Below are 18,203 nucleotides of genomic sequence, written 5' to 3'. Positions count from 1 at the left end.
CAGAGCTGCCTGTTGCCTTAAAGTGTCAGATAAAAAGATGAAGAGGGACAGGTGTTTGAAGTTAGCAATCACAAATGGGAAAATATCATACAATTTTAACAAAAATTGACTTCAATAAGTGAAGCACATTATCAAAGTGTGCAGTAAAGCACTCATCCCACTCCCTAAATTGAGAAATTGTGTCTTTCTTTACCCACCATCTATTTCAGCTGCAGTTCTTCAGCCACATGGAGAAATTATCGGATTAATTGTATGCCTTGTGACAGAATCAGTCACACAGATGTGTGTTCAACAGCTGTTTATATAGCCAATATATTGAAAATACTTTTTTTTTTTTCAGTTGGGAAATAATAGCTCAATTTAATGAGATGCTTAAAGAGATTGTTTAAAAATATTTAATCCAAATGATGTAGTTTTCTCAAAGATGGAATTCTAAGGAAACCCAAAAATCTCTGTCACTGAGATTGCATTTTCCCAATGTCTTGTGAAAAGCATCTTTCAGACAAGTCATTCTGAAGAATTATGCAGTTCTGTAATTTTAAACTATGGAAAGTAACACAAGATAGTCTTCATAGTAGTTACAGTGGTTAACAACTAGTGGTTAGCAATCAGGAGAGAGGATGTACTTTTCTTCATACTTATTGTTTCTTTAGATTAAAGCATTACATACACATTACTTAAAACATAAAGTGTTATTGAAGGTGATGCTGCTTTCTTCATCCTCACCATTGATAATATCTATTCTTAATAGATAACTATTCCTAATCTCTCTGGACCAAATCTGTATTTGTATAAGAAAAAAACATAATGCTTTTCTTAGTTGTAGATCAGTTAAAAGGATTTGACATGTCAGAAGTCATATTGTCACTTCCCATAGGATGTTCCTGGTCAATGATTCATTATCTGGATCACTGAAGAAACCAGGTTATTCAATTAAACAAAGATATCTAGTCATAAATTCTTATATACCTTCCTAACTCTATTTATTTTCAGTAGAGTACCCAAACAGGAGTTCTGTGCTTAATAACTTTATGGATATAGACTGAAACAACCAGTTGAAGGTTATTTTAGGTTACTTTCAGTGATTGTCACTGAAAGTATTTAATTCTTTTGGGAAAAAAAATGAGCTATTACTTTCCTCCTCTCTTGTGTACTTCATTATGCTACTCTGACCTTACAGGATAAACTAGCAAAATTTCAGATTACATACTCTTGAGTAGGCGTGGGTTGAATTATTGCAGAAAGTAAACAGTACCAATATTATAAAGTTGGTTTTATTTTACTGTGAAATGTTAGTCCAGTTTAGCAGTTTTTTATAATATTCTATGACTTCATTAGAAGCAAATCCCTAATCTCTTTGGAAGATGAAGAGTTTTCTTACTTTCTCTCTTCCATTCACAACCATTGGACCCTCTCTTGACATTTAGAAAATTAAGATTTTTCATCAACCAACAGTTTCAGAACAATTGACATAGAAATGGTCTGTCTGCAATCATGGCATAATGAGAAGGACATGCGCCATCAAGAAAACAATATATATATATATTTTTCCCAATAAACTAATCTATTTCAAAATTCTGTTTGATTTTCTCTGTATATAAATTTTAAGATACGAGAATTACAGTTAACAGTATTGACTGGTATTTTTTTAGATTTTGCTTTCTTGAGAATCCATATACCATTATAGTACAGTATTGATCTCTGCCAAAAGCAAAATCAAGGAAATTGATTTCACAAATTACAAAATCTATCATGATGTTAACATATTTGAAGAAGTGGTTACATAAATGAGCCTCACAGTAAACATGAGAGCTCAATACACTTAAAATCTAAAGGTTTGGCAAAAGAAATTACACCAGCAAATTTAATATAGGGACTGCATTATTCGTATATGAGCTCAGGTAGTATAAAGAACACAGCATTGTCTCAATGTCAAAAAACCTCACCCCTAAAGTGAAAGTAAATCAGCAAAGAGTATTGTGCTGGCTTTCCTAAAGTTTGATCAGAAACGACTGAATACTTAGGTGATAGGACCTATAAAATCCTACCAGCTTCTCACAAGCACTGACTCTGCTTACTCATACCAATATCCAATTAGAAATTCCCTTCCCTCCATCCCAGTTGATCTCATTAAATGAATATAATGATAATCAATATTAAAAAATGCTTGATATAGGATAATGCTTTTACAGATTTTTTTTCTCTTGTCCTAATCCAATATATTCAGTTGAAAACTTATTCTGAAGGTCCCCACATTTTCTGTTCTACCATGTGTCAATATGTTAACTTATCTAATACTTTATAAATATTGACTAGGTATAAGAACCTGAGCAGATTCTCATAGCTGCTTTAACATAAAAACTGGTAAACTAACATATAAAACCTGTGACGGAGGAGGAGCAACTTGTGTATGTTTCCTGGCCTCATTGACCCCACCTGGAGTACTGTGTCCAGTTCTGGAGCCTCCAACATAAGAAGGACATGGACCAGTTGGAGAAGGTCCAGAGGAGGTCCACAAAGATGATAAAAGGGCTGGAGCACCTCTCTTATGAGGACAGGCTGAGAGAGTTGGGGCTGTTCAGCCTGGAGAAGAGGAGGCTCCGGGGAGGCCTTATAGCGGTCTTCCAGTATGTAAAGGGGGCCTACAAGAAAGATGGGGAGAGGCTGTTCAGTAGGGCCTGTTGCAATAGGACAAGGAGTAAAGGTTTTAAAATAGAGGGGGGTAGATTTAGATTGGAAATTAGGAAAAAATTTTTTACAATGTGAGTTATAGAACACTGGAACAGGTTGCCCAGAGAGGTGGTGTAAGCCCCATCCCTGGAAACGTTCAAGGCCAGGATGGATGAGGCTCTGAGCAACCTGATCTAGTTGGGGATGTCCCTGGTCCTTGCAGGGGGGTTGGACTAGATGACCTTTGAAGGTCCCTTCCAACCCTAACCATTCTATGATTCTATGATTCTATGACTGTATGCTAATGCTATCACTTGGGCAAAAAAAAATAGAAAGTTTTTTTTTAAAGATCCTGTAACCTTCATTGTTGCTTTGGCTAGCAGTGAAGAAGTTGACAGATTGCCAGTTCCTATTTGTAGTCAGCAAAACTCCTTTTATGTTTCATTCTGTGCCAGAGAAGAAAAGGAAACTCCTCAGTCAAGAAGATATAGTACTCCATTCAGGAAAGCAGAAAAATAAGTTGGAGACAAAGGGAGCTGATTGCTGGAGTTTGTTACTCCTGAGGAAGTGAGTACAGGCAGAAGTAAGTTAGAGCTCAGAATAGTTAGGACATGTGAAGGAGAATCACAAAAATCATTACTTACATTGATAAAAAACCCTCTGCAATTTATGTCAGTTTCTCTTGCTGCAAAAGTACATCTATTTTTGTCTTGTAAGTACTGTGTGTGATTTTTTAAATCAAGCTCTCATTTCAATTTTTGAATTTCTTTCTCTTATTTTTCCTTTTTAGTACCTAATGAAAAAAAAATCTGGTAGCATCACTTTCACTCTTTCCTGACTTTTTTTCCATTACTATTTCCTTTCTATGCCCTATAACTTTTCAAATATCTTCTCTAGCTTCAGAAGCATTATATACTGTCAAAATTATAGTCACAGAAATACAATAGGAAACTTCAGTATATGCTTAAAAAACCCTCAGATTCTTTTCAAGACAGGAATCAGCAAGGAAGTCTTCACATCCTAAGGAACCTTAGATAGGTCCAAGGACCAATAGGTCCAATAGGTAGGAAGGTCCCCTCTAAATCTCAAATGTGACATTAAAGTTGTTTGTAGAACTAAAGTGAAGAGAAGAAACACAAGTAAAGTGAGGTTAAAGGAATTAATGCACTTTGTATGTGGACTACCACTAGTATTAGAAAAAATTTCTTCACTGAAAGGGTGATAAAGTATTGTAAAAGGCTGCCCAGGGAACTGGTTGAGTCACCAACCCTGGAGGTATTTAAAAGATGTGTAGATACGGCACTTAGCGACATGGTTCAGTGGTGGACTTGGCAGTGTTAGGTTTATGGTTGGACTTGAAAATCTTAAAGGTCTTTTCCAATCTAAATGATGTTATGACTCTATGATTCTATTCACAGAATTATAGAATAGTTTGGTTTGGAAGGGACCTAAAAAGGTCATCTAGTCCAACTCTCCTGCAAGGAGCAGGGACACCTTCAACTACAGCAGGTTACTCAGAAACCTATCCAGCCTGGCCTTGAATGTATCCAGGGATGAGGCATCCACCACGTCTCTGGGCAACCTGTTCCAGCGTTTCACCATGCTTATAATAAAAAAATGTCTTCCTTATATTTAGTCTAAATTTACTCTTTTTTAGTTTAAAATCATTACCCTATTGCAACAGGCCATACTAAAAAGTTTGTCCATATCCTTCTTATAAGCCCCCTTTAAGTATTGAAAACCTGCAATAAAGTCTCCCTGGAGTCTCCTCTTCTCCAGGCTGAACAGCCCAAACTCTTTCAGTCTATTTTCATAGGAGAGGTGCTCCAGCCTTCTGATCATCTTTGTGGCTCTCCTCTGGACCCTTTCCAACTGGTCCATGTCCTTCTTACACAGGGAGCTCCAGAACTGGATGCAGTACTCCAGGTGGGGTCTCATCAGAGTGGAGTAAAGGGAGAAAATCACCTCCCTTGACCTGCTGGCCATGCTTCTTTTGATGCAGCCCAGGATACAATTGGCTGTGAGCACCCATTGTCAGCTCCAATTTTTCATCCACCAGTAACTCTAACTCCTTCTCCATAGGGTGACTCTCAATCCCTTCATCCTCCAGCCTGTATTGATACCAGGGGCTGCCCCAATCAAGGTGCAGGACCTTGCACTTGGCCTTGTTGAACCTCATGAGTTTCACATGGGCCCACTTCTCAAGCTTGTCCAGGACCCTCTGATTACATCACATCCCTCAGATCTGTCAACCACATCACTCAGGTTGGTGTTGTCTGCAAACCTGGTGAAGGTGCACTTGATCCCACTGTTTATGTCATTGATAAGGATATTAAACAGTACTGGTCCCAATATGAACACCTGAGGGACACCACTCGTCATTGATTTCCATCGAGACATTGAGCCATTGACCACTACCCTCTGGATGCAACCCTCCAACCAATTCCTCATCCACTGAAAGGTTCATTCATCAAATCCATATCTCTCCAATTTAGAGACAAGGATGTAGTGGGGGACTGTGTCAAAGGCGTTAGAGATGCCTGAATAGACAACATCTGTAGCTCTTCCCTTGTCCACTGATGTTGTGACTTCGTAATACAAGACCACTAGGTTGTATTAGGCAGGACTTGCCCTTGATGAAGCTGTTCTGACTGTCTTGAATCACTTCCTTGTCCTCCATGTGCCTTAGAATACCTTCTAGGATCTGTTCCATAATTTTACTAGGCACAGAGGTGACGCTGACAGGTCGGTAGTTCCCAAGGTCCTCCTTTCTCCCTTTTTAAAAACGGGTGCAATATTTCCCTTTTTCCAGTCAGGAGGGACTTCATCTGACTGTCATGACTTTTCAAATATGTAGAGTGGCTTCACAACTACATGAGCCAATTCCCTCAGGACTCTGGGATGCATCTCGTCAGGTCCCATATACATATGCACGTTCAGGTTTCTCAGGTGGTAGTGAACCTTATTTTCTCTTACAGTGGGAGCAACTTTCCTTCCCCAGTTCCTGCCTTGAAGAGGAGGTGTGGGAAGAGGTGTGGGAAGAGAGATTGCTAGTGAAGACTGAGGCAAATTTTGTTCAGTATGTCAGCCTTCACCTCATCTGTTGTTACTAGTTTGCCAGTCTTGCTTATTAAGGAGTGGATGCTTTCTTTGACCTCCCTTTTCTGTCTGTAATACCTGTAAAAGCCCTTATTATTATTCTTTGCGTTCTTTGCCAAGTTCAGCTCCAGCTGCACCAGGACCTTCCTGGCTGCTTCCCTACACAAGCACGCAATGGCCCTATATTTTTCCCAGGATACCTGTTCCTTCTTCCACTTCCTGTGCATTTCCTTCTTGCCCTTTAGTTTGACCAGCTGGTCTTGATTCATCCATGACAGTGTTCTTGCTTTCATTTCCTGATTTCTTACACTTGGGTATTGAGAGCTCTTTCACTCTGCAGAAAGCATCCTTAAAGATCTGCCAGCTCTGTTCTGCTCCCTTGTCCCTGAAGGCAGTTTCCCAGGGGGTCCTGTTGACTAACTCCTTGAAGAGCTGGTTCTCTCCCTCACGTGCACTGCTTGCTTCACTGAGATATCTGGTGAAATGACCTTGCAATTAAAAGGCAAAAAATATCTTTAAGTGGCCAAGCCACTACATGACAGCAGCTTTGCCTCTTCAGATTTTGCTTTAGCTACTTACCTTAGTCTCCTTGAGAGGATGTCATAGCCAGGTAATTAAAATCTATTTATTTGCCATTTTTTTTTCTTCTTTTCTCTCCATCTCCTTTCATAGGACTCAATCTTTTTTCGGTGTATCTTGAAAGTTAGATATATTCCTGAATATAACACACATGTTATCACTATGGCTAAGTTCAATGAAATGTATGTAATTTCTGGAGAAAATAAGCCAAATCTGAAACATTCGTAGATTAATACTGTTATCAATGTAACTTGTGCTGTAATCTGTCTTCTGCTTAGGTATAGATAGATGAATTATCTTTCTTTTGTATGTGTACTAATATGTAGAGGTTTATAATATAAAATAATGCGAAACAAAGATTAAAAAATTGAGCTGCTTAGGCCAAAATAGAGAAGATTCAGAAGGGATATACAGCACAATCCTCAAATTTATAACAGGATTTTTAAATGAATGACTGTTCACTGCATCTGTGGAAGAAAGAACAAACAGTAAGCTACTTAAATTGCATCAAGTAAGATTTAGTTTTGTTCTGGTTTTGTTAGTGAGGGGGGACCTAAGGTGGTAGCTTCTGTAGGAAACTGCTAGAAGTTGCTCCCCTTTGTTTAGTGGACTCGGCTGGGCCTAGGGCGGACCCACTGCTGGCCAAGGCTGAACCAATTGGTAGCAGAATGTCCCGTGATAACGCCTCTGCGATAACGTATTTAAGTAGGGGAAAACAGAAAAAAAAAAGAGAGAGAAGAGAAGATGTGAAGCAGCTGAGCAGGGGCAGAGGCGCAGAGGGGGAGGCGCAGGCCTCATGGGCCTTGCAGGCCTCACCCTCTGGCCTCTCGCCAGGCAGCCGACTGGGCCCGACTCGGTCCAGCCCGGCTGCAAGAAATGGAAAGGAGATGAGAAGTGAATAAGATGTAAAAAAAGATCCTGAGAGACATCTACCAGCCTGTTGTGAGGAACGGCTGCAGACGCCAAGGTCAGTTCAGAAGGAGGGGGAGGAGTAATGCGGCTCCTGGCCAAGATTCCCCTGCAACTCATGGTGAAGACCATGGTGGAGCGGGTTGTCCCCCTGCAGCCCATGGAGGTCCACGGAGGGGCAGAGATCCACCTGCAGCCCGTGGAGGACCCCACACCAGAGCAGGTGGAGGCCTGAAGGAGGCTGTGGCCTGTGGAGGGCTTGCTGGGACAGCTGTTCTAGAGGGACTGCACCCCGCGGAAGAGCTGACCCACACTGGAGCAGTTCCACGAAGGACTGTGGCCTGTGGGAGGGACCCCACGCTGGAGCAGAGGAGGAATGTGAGGAGTTCTTCCACCGACAACGAAGTAGCAGTGTAAAACAACGCGTGATGAACTGACCGCGACCCCCATTCCCTTCCCCGCCCCGGCACCCCCTCCCGTGCCGCTCAGGAGGGGAGGTAGTAGAGATAATGTTAAGCCCGGGAAGAGGGAGGGGTGGGGGGAGGTTATCTTGTTCCCTGTCTCATTCTTCTGCTAATTTTAGAAATAAATGAACAGTTTTCCCCAAGTCGAGTCTGTTTTGCCCGTGATGGTAACTTTAAGGATTTCTCCCCGTCCTTATCTCAAACCTCGAGCTGTTTTTCTTATATCATCTCCTCCTATTCTCTCGGAGGGTGGGGGGAGCGAGAGAGGGACTGCATAGTCTGGTCCCGATGGCGGCTGAGCTACGACAAGTTTAGATATCAGAGAACCTTTTTGCAACTGTAAGATTAGGGAAGCAATGGAATTGATTGCCTGGGGAGGTTGTGAAATCTCACTCATAGGAGTCTTCAGAAACTGCATCTCAAGCATCTGTTAGAAATGACATAGATACTGTTGTTTATTCCTTGAGGCAAGCAGTGCACTAATGATCTGAAATCCCTTCCAGTCCTGTGTTACTCACGCCCTATCTTGGGGGTGGGTGAGGGAAAGAGGGGAGGGGGGCTGTAGGGATGGCTTCTGTGAGAACACATCAGAAGCTGCCCCCATGCAGGACAGTTCAAGCTGCCTCCAAGATAGACCCACTGCTGGCCACGGCTGAGCCCTTCAGCAATGTTGGTAACACCTCTGTGATGGAGTGTTTGAGAAAGTACAAAAATGCTGCACAACAGCAGGTAGGAGAGAGGAGTGAGAATATCTGTGAGAAGCAACTCTGCAGACACCAAGGTAAATAAAGAAGGAGGAGGCGGAGGTGGTCCAGGTGCCCTAGCAGAGATTCCCCTGCAGCCCATGGTAAAGACCATGGTGATGCAGCTTGTCCTCTTGCAGCCCATGGAGGACTATGGTGCAGCAGAGATCCACTTGCAGCCTGTGGAGGAGCGCATGTCATATCAGGCGGATGTGCACTGAAGGAAACTGCAGTCCAGGGAGAACCCATGCCAGAGCGTGTTGCTGGTAGGACCTATGATCCCATGGAGAGGAGCCCCCACAGGAGCAGATTTTTTGGAGGACTCGTGATTCTGTGGAAGACCCAGCTGGAGCAGTCCGTTCCTGAAATACTGCATCCCATGAAAGGACCTATGCTGGAGTAGTTCATGAAGACCTCCAGCCTGTGGGAAGGACCTATGTTGGAGAAATTTACAGAGGAACAAGTGCGAAAATTATTTTTTCACTTTAATCCTGACTAAGACTGTTCTTTTCAATTCCTTTACTTTCTGATTGATGTTATTTAATAATGCACTCTTTTGCAAAACATTAAAGAGATTCTCCTCAGCAGTTCTTAGCTGTTCTTAGCTGGGGCCGAGCACTTTGAGGGGGAAAAATTGCAGTCTTGGAACACAAATTTTTTGCAAGATCGATATAACCCCCAAAACTGGCTGAATAATGCTGCTCATCTTTAGCCATATTAAAATATGCTCAGAGTGATGAATTAGTCATCAGGTAAGACAATCAAAACTGCAATTTTTCACTTCAGTGGCACCAACACAAATATGAGGGATGCTTAGCTGGCCATGAGGAATAAACGTTCATGAATAAAATCTATTTGCTACAAACAAGTCAGTATAGACATTCCCTGTGAAAGAACTGAATGGCACTCAAGGAATGTGTAGCCCTTTGGTCATGAGTTTCTGTTTCCAGAAGAAACAACACAGCAAAACTCCTAGCAACATTGTTAGTTAGTTGCTTAGTTTTCTAATAATCAATATTAGCTAATTACTTTGGCCCACAACCAATAGTAGTTGTTTCTTTCTCATTCTTTACAATGTTGTGAATTGAATCATACTCTTTCAAAACTGCCTAGCATATAGAAATCCCAATGAAAAGAGCAATTATTTCCTTTATCCTACTCAGCTTTACTGCAGAAACAAATATATTTTGTCTATGTGCTTCTAACGGTGTAAGAGTGTATAGCTATGAAATGCTGTGAAAGCTTTGCACATGACAATATTTTATTTTCAGTTGAAGCACATTTCACATATTACTTGTTTCTGCTTTTTGTATTGACTATATGTCTCTTCTAGGCCACCTAGGATACCAAACAGTAAATATCTTTGAACAATCTTATAAATTATTTTTGTAACTCCAGTGTGTTGCATAGCTGGACGAATTCCAGACACCTTTCAATTTCAAAATAAGATCTTCTTCCAACTTTGAGTGGAAGAGGATTTTCATATCTTAGTGTAATTATTTGCATGATTGAAAAGTTGAATACATCTCTTCTTGTTTTATTGTCAGCTAAAGTATCCAAAACATTCACATATCCTAAGTATCCAAAACATTCTATTCAACTTCTGTAGCTGATTCAGTGTAACACATACTTCTGTATCACATCTTCAGTGAAGGTCTGAAATGTGGGGTTTTTTTTTCCTTTCCAGAACTTCCTTTGAGCATTTAAGATAGAATTAATTTCACATAGTGTTAGATGTTTAATATACAGATGTCTACTTCCAAGTGAATCAGTCTGAATTCACTTTATAGTAAAAGAGACAATTAAGTTGCCTCAGGTAATGTTTCTTCTAGTCTGCCTTTAAGCATCTCCAACACATGCTCTACCAGTGTTCGTTTCTCTCCATTGAATATAGAGCAAACTCTGTGTCATTGATTTGACAAATCCATCCCCTAAGATTTCTTGCTAGTCTTTCTAACCCAGTGAATTCCTGCCTAAAACATATGACAAAGTACATAAAACAGAGTTTCACAAGCTTTATCAACTTTAAAATCTGTTAATATGATTCAAATTCTATTAATTATCCAAGCTCTTGTACTTGAGCATTATTAGTTCTTTAAATATTTTCTTCAAATGTAGTATAATTGCAGTTTTTCAGAGGGCTGTATTTGGATTTAAATGGATTGATAATAATCCATCAATCCACATAGGAACCTGGAAGTCTAGGAAAAAATAAACTAAATGTTAAATAGTGTTTAATGAACTAATTTTTTTTTTTCCCACACACAAATACCAACCAGTTAAGGTAACAATATTTTATTAAAAGTGAAAAAAAAGAAAACTTGACCAAATAGATGTACCAGGCAGTACAAAATACTTCCCTTACCACTCTCTGCACCAGTGAGGTAACTGCTGGCAAACTGCCTGCTTCCCTTCTTTGCAGTGATACCTCCCTTAGCCAGGGACTGTATGATCTTTGAAGGCAACAAAGCTTGATCCAGACTGACAGTGCTGCTGAGATAGGAGCTGCTTCCCCTCATCTACCTCTCCTCTGCTTGCTCCATCAGACCCTCCTGTGACTTGATCCTCATCCCAGTCTGCGTCTGCCTTGACTAGCTGCTCAGCACTTGCTGCATTCCCACTACCAGCTGTCACCACCTGCTGCAATGTTCCTAACCAACTTTCTTGTGCTTTTCTTAGGTTACAATAAATGTATTATTTATAACTAACACAGTTTCTTGGAAACAGGAGAGTCTTAGCAGACTTGACTGTCTTGTAGCTCAAAGGAAACTAAATGCCAGTCCCTCTTCAGAGCACACTAAGATCTCTGAAAAAAAGTCTCTGATCTATTTTCTTTCTGCTACAGACTTTCAATTCTCTATTTCCCAGAAGCTATTGCTTTATATTAGGAAGGCCTCAGATATAAATATCTGCCCAGACTTGCACACACTAAGACAATTATATTTTTTTTTAATAACTTATGATATGCTTCCCTTTTTAATATAAAAGTCTCCAAATGTAAAGAACTTATATAAAACAATATTTCAGCCCTACCTATTGCTCTCCTTCAGTTTATTTGCCTTTATCTCCAATAGATATCACCAGAGCTGAATTTCTTGGACATGAGGAAGTGTAAAGAAGGCGCATATGGGCGATCTGCTTTATCTTCTGGGCTTTCATCACAGGATTTACATTTTCTCACTACTTTACTCAAGGTTAAACAAAAAATTCCTAGAAGAATCTCTAGGTAGATGGTAGCCATTTCAACCAAAAGTTATGGATCAGCAAATTTTCTTTCTTTTTTTTTCTTTTTCTTTCTTTTTTTTTTTTTTTTACCTGCTGCTGTTGCACGATCACGGGAAATATAACTTTCCCGTTCAGCACAGATTAATATTTTCAGTGATCCCTGAAAAACAGCTGTTACATTGGCTGAGACTGGGTGCATTTCTAAAATGTACCAATGTGCAAACAGCTATTAACCTTTTTAAAGGTTAATAGGTTCCACACATAATGGCATTTCTGTTTGAATCAGATTACATGTTTAGATGCTAAAGTGAGAATCTAAAAAAAAAATAATGAAAAATAGAACCATTACAGACCAAGTTAAAAAAACCAAACAAACAAAAAACAAGAGGCTATAGCAAGTGCCTGTTCTTTTTTACATGGTTTAACAACAAGAGAAGGGGTCAAAATAATAGTAACCATCAGTTATACTAAGTCTATATTCAGAATATATTTGGCTATATTTTACAGAGCAGAAGAGGCAGATGGTGTATGTCCCCTGTGATCAGTCTTGTTTTTAATGACATATACATGCCAGAATTTGGAAACTTTATAGAATCCACCAATGTTATATTTTCAGATTTGTTGACATGTTTTGCCCAGAATGTGAGCTCTGCCTGAAGGAAGAACTTTGTATGCATGTATAGTGAAAATAATTTTTAATTATATTTTCTTTCCAAATGTAGCACTCTGAAAATGCACAGTAATGAACATGGAAATACAGGCATGAAGCAATAATTAGACACATTTTTGTTGTATGTTTTAAGTCATGTTACCAAGCTGTGGAAGGTAGCCTTTAAGAACCGTAAGTGCAGCCAGTTAGACCTTACATTCTAGAAGATCCTACCTTCATTCGAAATCAACAAATCTATTTTGACTGCCCTGTATTTTTCTTCAGACTAATGCTATTTTTCTTCAACAGCATATCAATCACTGCGGCACTGAATCAGTACAACAGTAGGAAAACCCATCACATTTGGGTTGTAAAATAGCCTGATCAGACTTGATTGGGATATCAAATTGTCTGAAGATTGCCCTGCATGACAAGGAAATAGTTTATCTTGTCATAGAAGAAGAAAGCTTCATTTCTTTGCATCTCTGGGATCCTATGCTGAGGGAAGAGTTACTGGCCACTTTGTGAGAGAAAAAATAGTCAGTGTTCAAGGACAACTTGCTTTTACCAGACAAGAGCTGGCAGAATGACTCAGAAATTACAGTCAAGACAATGCTCACTGTCAACATATTTGACACTGCAGAGGACTTGATAATGATTCTTTGAGAAAGATATGTCACTCAAGTGACTTTTCCCAAAGTAAAGGTACTTGTATACATTTATATTTATGCATCTACTCCTGTTTTGGTTTTTTTTTTTTAATATTATTCCTTAGTGGTGAAGACTGAGGCAAAAAAAGTCATTGAGCACTTCAGCCTTCTCCATGTCCTGGGTAAGCAGGTCACTCGTTTCCTTCTGGAGGGGGCCCACATTCTCCCTGGACCTCCTTTTGTCCCTGACATACCTATAGAAGCCTTTCTAGTTGTTTTTTACTTCCCTGGCCGGATTCAATTCTGTCAGGGCTTTACCCTGCCTGTCACCACTTGCTGCAATGTTCCTAACCAACTTTCTTGGAGCAATTTCATGAAGGACTGTAGCCCGTGGGAGGGACCCTATGCTGGAGCAGGGGAGGAATGTGAGGAGTTCCTCTGGTGAGGTGAAAGGAGTGACGGAAAACAACATGGGATGAACTGACCACAACCCCCATTCCCTATTCCCCCCCAGTGCTGCTCAGGGACAGGAAGGAGGCAGAGATAATTTGAAATGAAATTAAGCCCAGGAAGCGGGAGGGGTGGGGGGAAGTTGTTTTTGTTCTGTTCCTCATTATCCTGCTTTGATTTTATTAATAATTGTGGTGGTTTAGCCAGGATCACCACACAGTTTCTCGCTCGTCCTCCCCCTACCCAGTGGGATGGGGAAGAGAAATTGGAAAAAAAAGGAAAACTCATGGGTTGAGATAAAAACAGTTTACTAAAACACTAAAAACTACAAAAATAATAAAATATAAGGATATTAATATATACAAAATATACAAAATGAACAATGTGCGATTTCTCACCACCCGTTGTCCGAATGACCGACACAGCCCGTCCTGAACAGCAATCACAGAAACGACACCGAGCAGCAAGCAAAGGGGGGAAGGCAAGCTAGCAAGGTAGAGGGAATGATGCCAGCAAGCAAGAGAGAAGCAAAGGATGCCAAGGGTGCCCAAATGGATACCCGAAAGGAATGGATGCCCCGTCCCATGGGCAACCCAGTTGGGTCAATTATCCTGTTTGTCTTTTGCCCAGCTTCCCACATCTGCATGTTAACAAGACTTTAACAAGACTTGGAAAGCCAGACAGTGTCCTTGGTCTTATTAACAATAACTCGTATAATCAGAATGTTTTTATCAACATTCTTCACACATAAAATCCAAAACATACTGGCTACTGAAAGGAAAATAAACTCCATCCCTGCTGAAACCAGAAGTATTTTTCCACAAGGGGAGTCTGTTTTGCCCTTAATGGTAACTTCAATGATCTCTCCCTGTCCGTATCTCAAACCTCGAGCTCTTTGTTATATTATTTCTCCCCCATTCCCTTGGAGGATGGGGAGAGTAAGTGAAATACTATGTAACATGGTCCCAAGTGGGGCTAAACTATGATACAGAATTAAAATTAATGCTAGTATTATTTTTTTTTACTTCGTATTAAGTTCTAAATCTTAACAGTGTTTGAGGATGTTTATTGTGCCCTCCTCTTTCCCTTCTTCACAAAAATAAAATACTATGCATGATAACAGAAACTATTCAAGGAGTTCACTAAAGGGTTTATTTTGGCTCTCAGTTTCTGAAGTGAATGAACTTGTACAAATCTTACTGGAAAAATAGGTAAGGTGAAAAAACCAGTACAAACATATAAGCTATTACTGCAAAAACCATGACAATCCTACAATATGCATAATCACAATTAGCATAAATTGACACATGTAATTGCTTAGGAAAAGCTAAAATAGTGATCAGTTCTGACATGGGCAGAGTTTGTTTGAAATCAGGCTTTTGTACTGGTTTACACAGAAGGTGATTTTTGATCAGAGTATCTTACAAGGCTTAGTAAATATAGCATAACCCTTGTTTCCTCTTCCTTTATTTTGTTGTTGAATAGTCTATACTTCCCAGTTGTTACAAAGGGATATAGTGCTTATTTGAAATAGAAACATATTTCTGCTAACTTGTTGGCTACAGATTTCAATATTGGTTTAATCTTATAATTAGCACATTTTTTTTTCTAAGGGCTTGTTTAATATGCTCCCTTGGAAACAGGTAAACATATTTAAAAGCTACAACAGGCAGAAAAAATTGATTATTTCTAATGTTTTAATGGATTGGCACAGTGAAAAGATTAATTGTATAAATTCATATGTTTTTCCTCTCCCTCACTCTTTAAACATATTCCATTTACAGTGCTTAAAATTCTGCCCATGCCTTTCTCTGGTAGTCAGTCGATCAAAGCCATTCCAAAAGGCACATATGGACAAAAGCAAAATGAAAAGCCCAGAACAGTTTGTGACATACAATGGAAAGACACAAACCCAGTATTTTTTTTTTTACTTTATTCAACATTCGTAGTGTGATCAAAATGATACAAAGAAAATTCTGCTGATGAAAAATGATTCAGAAAAACTACTCAGAATATGGTTGGTTTTTTTTGTCCCAGGTCGGTTTTTTACAGAGGATATGAGGTACGTAAGGTAGTTTATATCCTGTGTTAGCTTTTATTTTCAAATTTTATTTTTCATATGTAAGGTATCAAATGTTTGATCTATTTAAATGTGTGTGGTTTGCTCGTATTGCAGTAATTGTGTCTACTGAAATGATGGAATGAATGAGCCATTCACATCTGAGTCATAGTTGACTTGGCTCAGACCAGTGGCATATTTGCATTACCCTAGCATTTGTGCCATTGCTGTTCTTTTTATGCACATAATTGTAATTTAGATTAGGATTACATGAATGTCTCAATTTTCCTGAAATCTGTTACTTCAAAACACTTCAGGATTGTGATAGAATGAATACTAGCTACTTCATTTCCACTTATTTCTTTCCATAGCTTTCCTACTGAGAAATGTGTATAAAGTCTGCTCCCCTCCATAGTTGATGCTTGGCATTTCAAGAGTCTGGGAACATAAGAAGGACAGACATTCATAACAGTGAATTTAAACGCCTCTTGTCAGAAAAGGACTACCCTTGGCATCAAAGTATTACCTCCAGAAGAAACACCACGGAAGATAGATTAGGTTGAGAGGGCTGTTAATCATTTTGCTGGCCTGTAGAGATTTCTCTTAACTTTCAAAATATTTAATTCCCTTGAAGCACTGTCAATTTGATATAGTATCAACTATTCTAGCATTGCTGAGATGGTAAAATCTAACATGTTTTTTTTTCTAAGAAAATAATCTGGTAGTAGTGAGTCAACTGAATGGAATTATCACTCAAAACGCAAGTAAGCAATCTGTATTTGTGGAGAGCGAATATGTAATCATCAGAAAGACAAGCTGTGTGTCTCACTGTCGTTGTCATAGTCCAGAAAAGAAGAGACGTGAATGTTGAGACATGCAAGAGCAACTTTCAGGTAAAGGCAGTCTAGTCATATTTTTTGTTATACTAACCACTTCAGTTAAAAAAACAAACATGATATTTGCAGTGTCCTTTGGAGCAGAAAATTTCAGTAAAACCTTTCGGAGTAGTATTCCAGGAAGCACTGCCTGTGAGAAAAGAATATTTCTTTTTCAAGGGAACAGTAAAGAATTCACATTATTTTTTTTTACTGTCACAACACTCCCCTGAAAATTTCAGCATTAAAAAGCAAAGATCTGACATTTTAAGGAAGCATGCTCAATTCTTTCTTAGGCTTTTCTTCCTGAGCCTAGTTCACAGCTTGCTTACTCCCTAAGTGACTGTCAACAAATCCCGCTGTGATCACTATGGCCTTACACAGGATTCGGTCAGTCTACCTAGACTGCTTTGCAAACAGTGCTCTAACAGTAACCTCAAGACTTGGTCCCCCTGTGTGTTCATGGAACAACCCTAGAAGCATGGCCCTGGGCACAGGCAGAGACTAAAGTGCCTGCCTAGATAGATTCACAGGCATATTATGCATTTTTAATTCATCAGTATGGTGCTAGACTGTTCAAAAAATTAGGTAAAATAAAAAGAATGTGTTCTGAAACAGCCATTATTTTTCTTTTGCTATCTTCAAATGATGCTTTTAAGCAAAATAAATTTGTAGTGGATGAATTTTTTTTTATTTGAGGAAAAACCTCATCATTTTCAGGTTTTCTTGGTTTTGTTTTTTGAGGAGGTGTTGTTTGGTTTTTTTTGTTTATTTGTTTCTATTTTCTCTTTCTCTGTGTTTAACCAGAATATTCCTTGACCTCAATGACCTATTGGCAAGTTTATCAAACCTGCTAAATCACCACAATTTTTTCTAATCAAAAAACGTGTTTTGTCAGATATGTTCCAGCAAAATCATTCTGACAACTTGACATTTAAAAACTGTTCACCCGAGAAACCCCTATCAAATGGAAAATACTGCATCATTTTCTTTTTTCTCACTCATCCCTTTTCTATCTTTGGTCATGTCATGGTTGCTATCACTGCATTGCCATCCAGTACTGGTCTGAGCGGCTCGCACTCTGCAACTTGACATCAGTCAATACTGTTTTGAGACTGGGAACTTCTGCTAGCTCTGTTTACTATAAAAAACTAAATCAGATGCCTGTCAGCACTTTGAAAACTCATGGTCTAGCCATAATGATTCACCTACATGTGCATATGAGACTCCGGAAGAAGTCTTATGCAAAAGCTACAACAACCTACTTCGCTGGACCATAGTTTCCCAGCTAAATTGAAAAGAAGTTAGGCTCTGAAATATAGCCAATTCCAGAATAATGAACGTGTGTGAATGTAATTGGTGTTCAAGTCAGATATGTAAGAATTGTCTACTTCAGTGAATGTTCAGTTCAGTCTTCATAGCTTATTCCAACCTTGGTCTCCTAAGATGAGACTTCCTTCAGAGCTGCCAAACGAGATGGACTTGCAACTTATTTAGGAGGTAACAAGTACCACTGACTTAGGTTGGATTTGAACTGGAGTAGAGACACTGAAAATTGATACAAAGATGTTCAATTAACAGCCATTTCCTGAAAAAATAAGTACCCATACTTATTATATGTATATTATGTATATGTATATTAAATTTATTTATTTATTTATTCACTCTTAGGACTACAGAATAAGGTTATGCATATTTCTGGGATTTATGAAGTAAATTGTAATGCATAATATTCAAATCTCCGCAAAATGTTAATCTGAGCTTTTTGCAGCAGAATAATATATTGTATGCTGACTAGTATCATCTGTAATAAAATAAATCCCATTGAATG

Source organism: Chlamydotis macqueenii, chromosome 1, assembly GCF_036417535.1.
Source record: "Chlamydotis macqueenii isolate bChlMac1 chromosome 1, bChlMac1.mat, whole genome shotgun sequence".
NCBI classification, from domain to species: Eukaryota; Metazoa; Chordata; class Aves; order Otidiformes; family Otididae; genus Chlamydotis; species Chlamydotis macqueenii.
Note: the sequence above shows the minus strand (reverse complement) of the source record.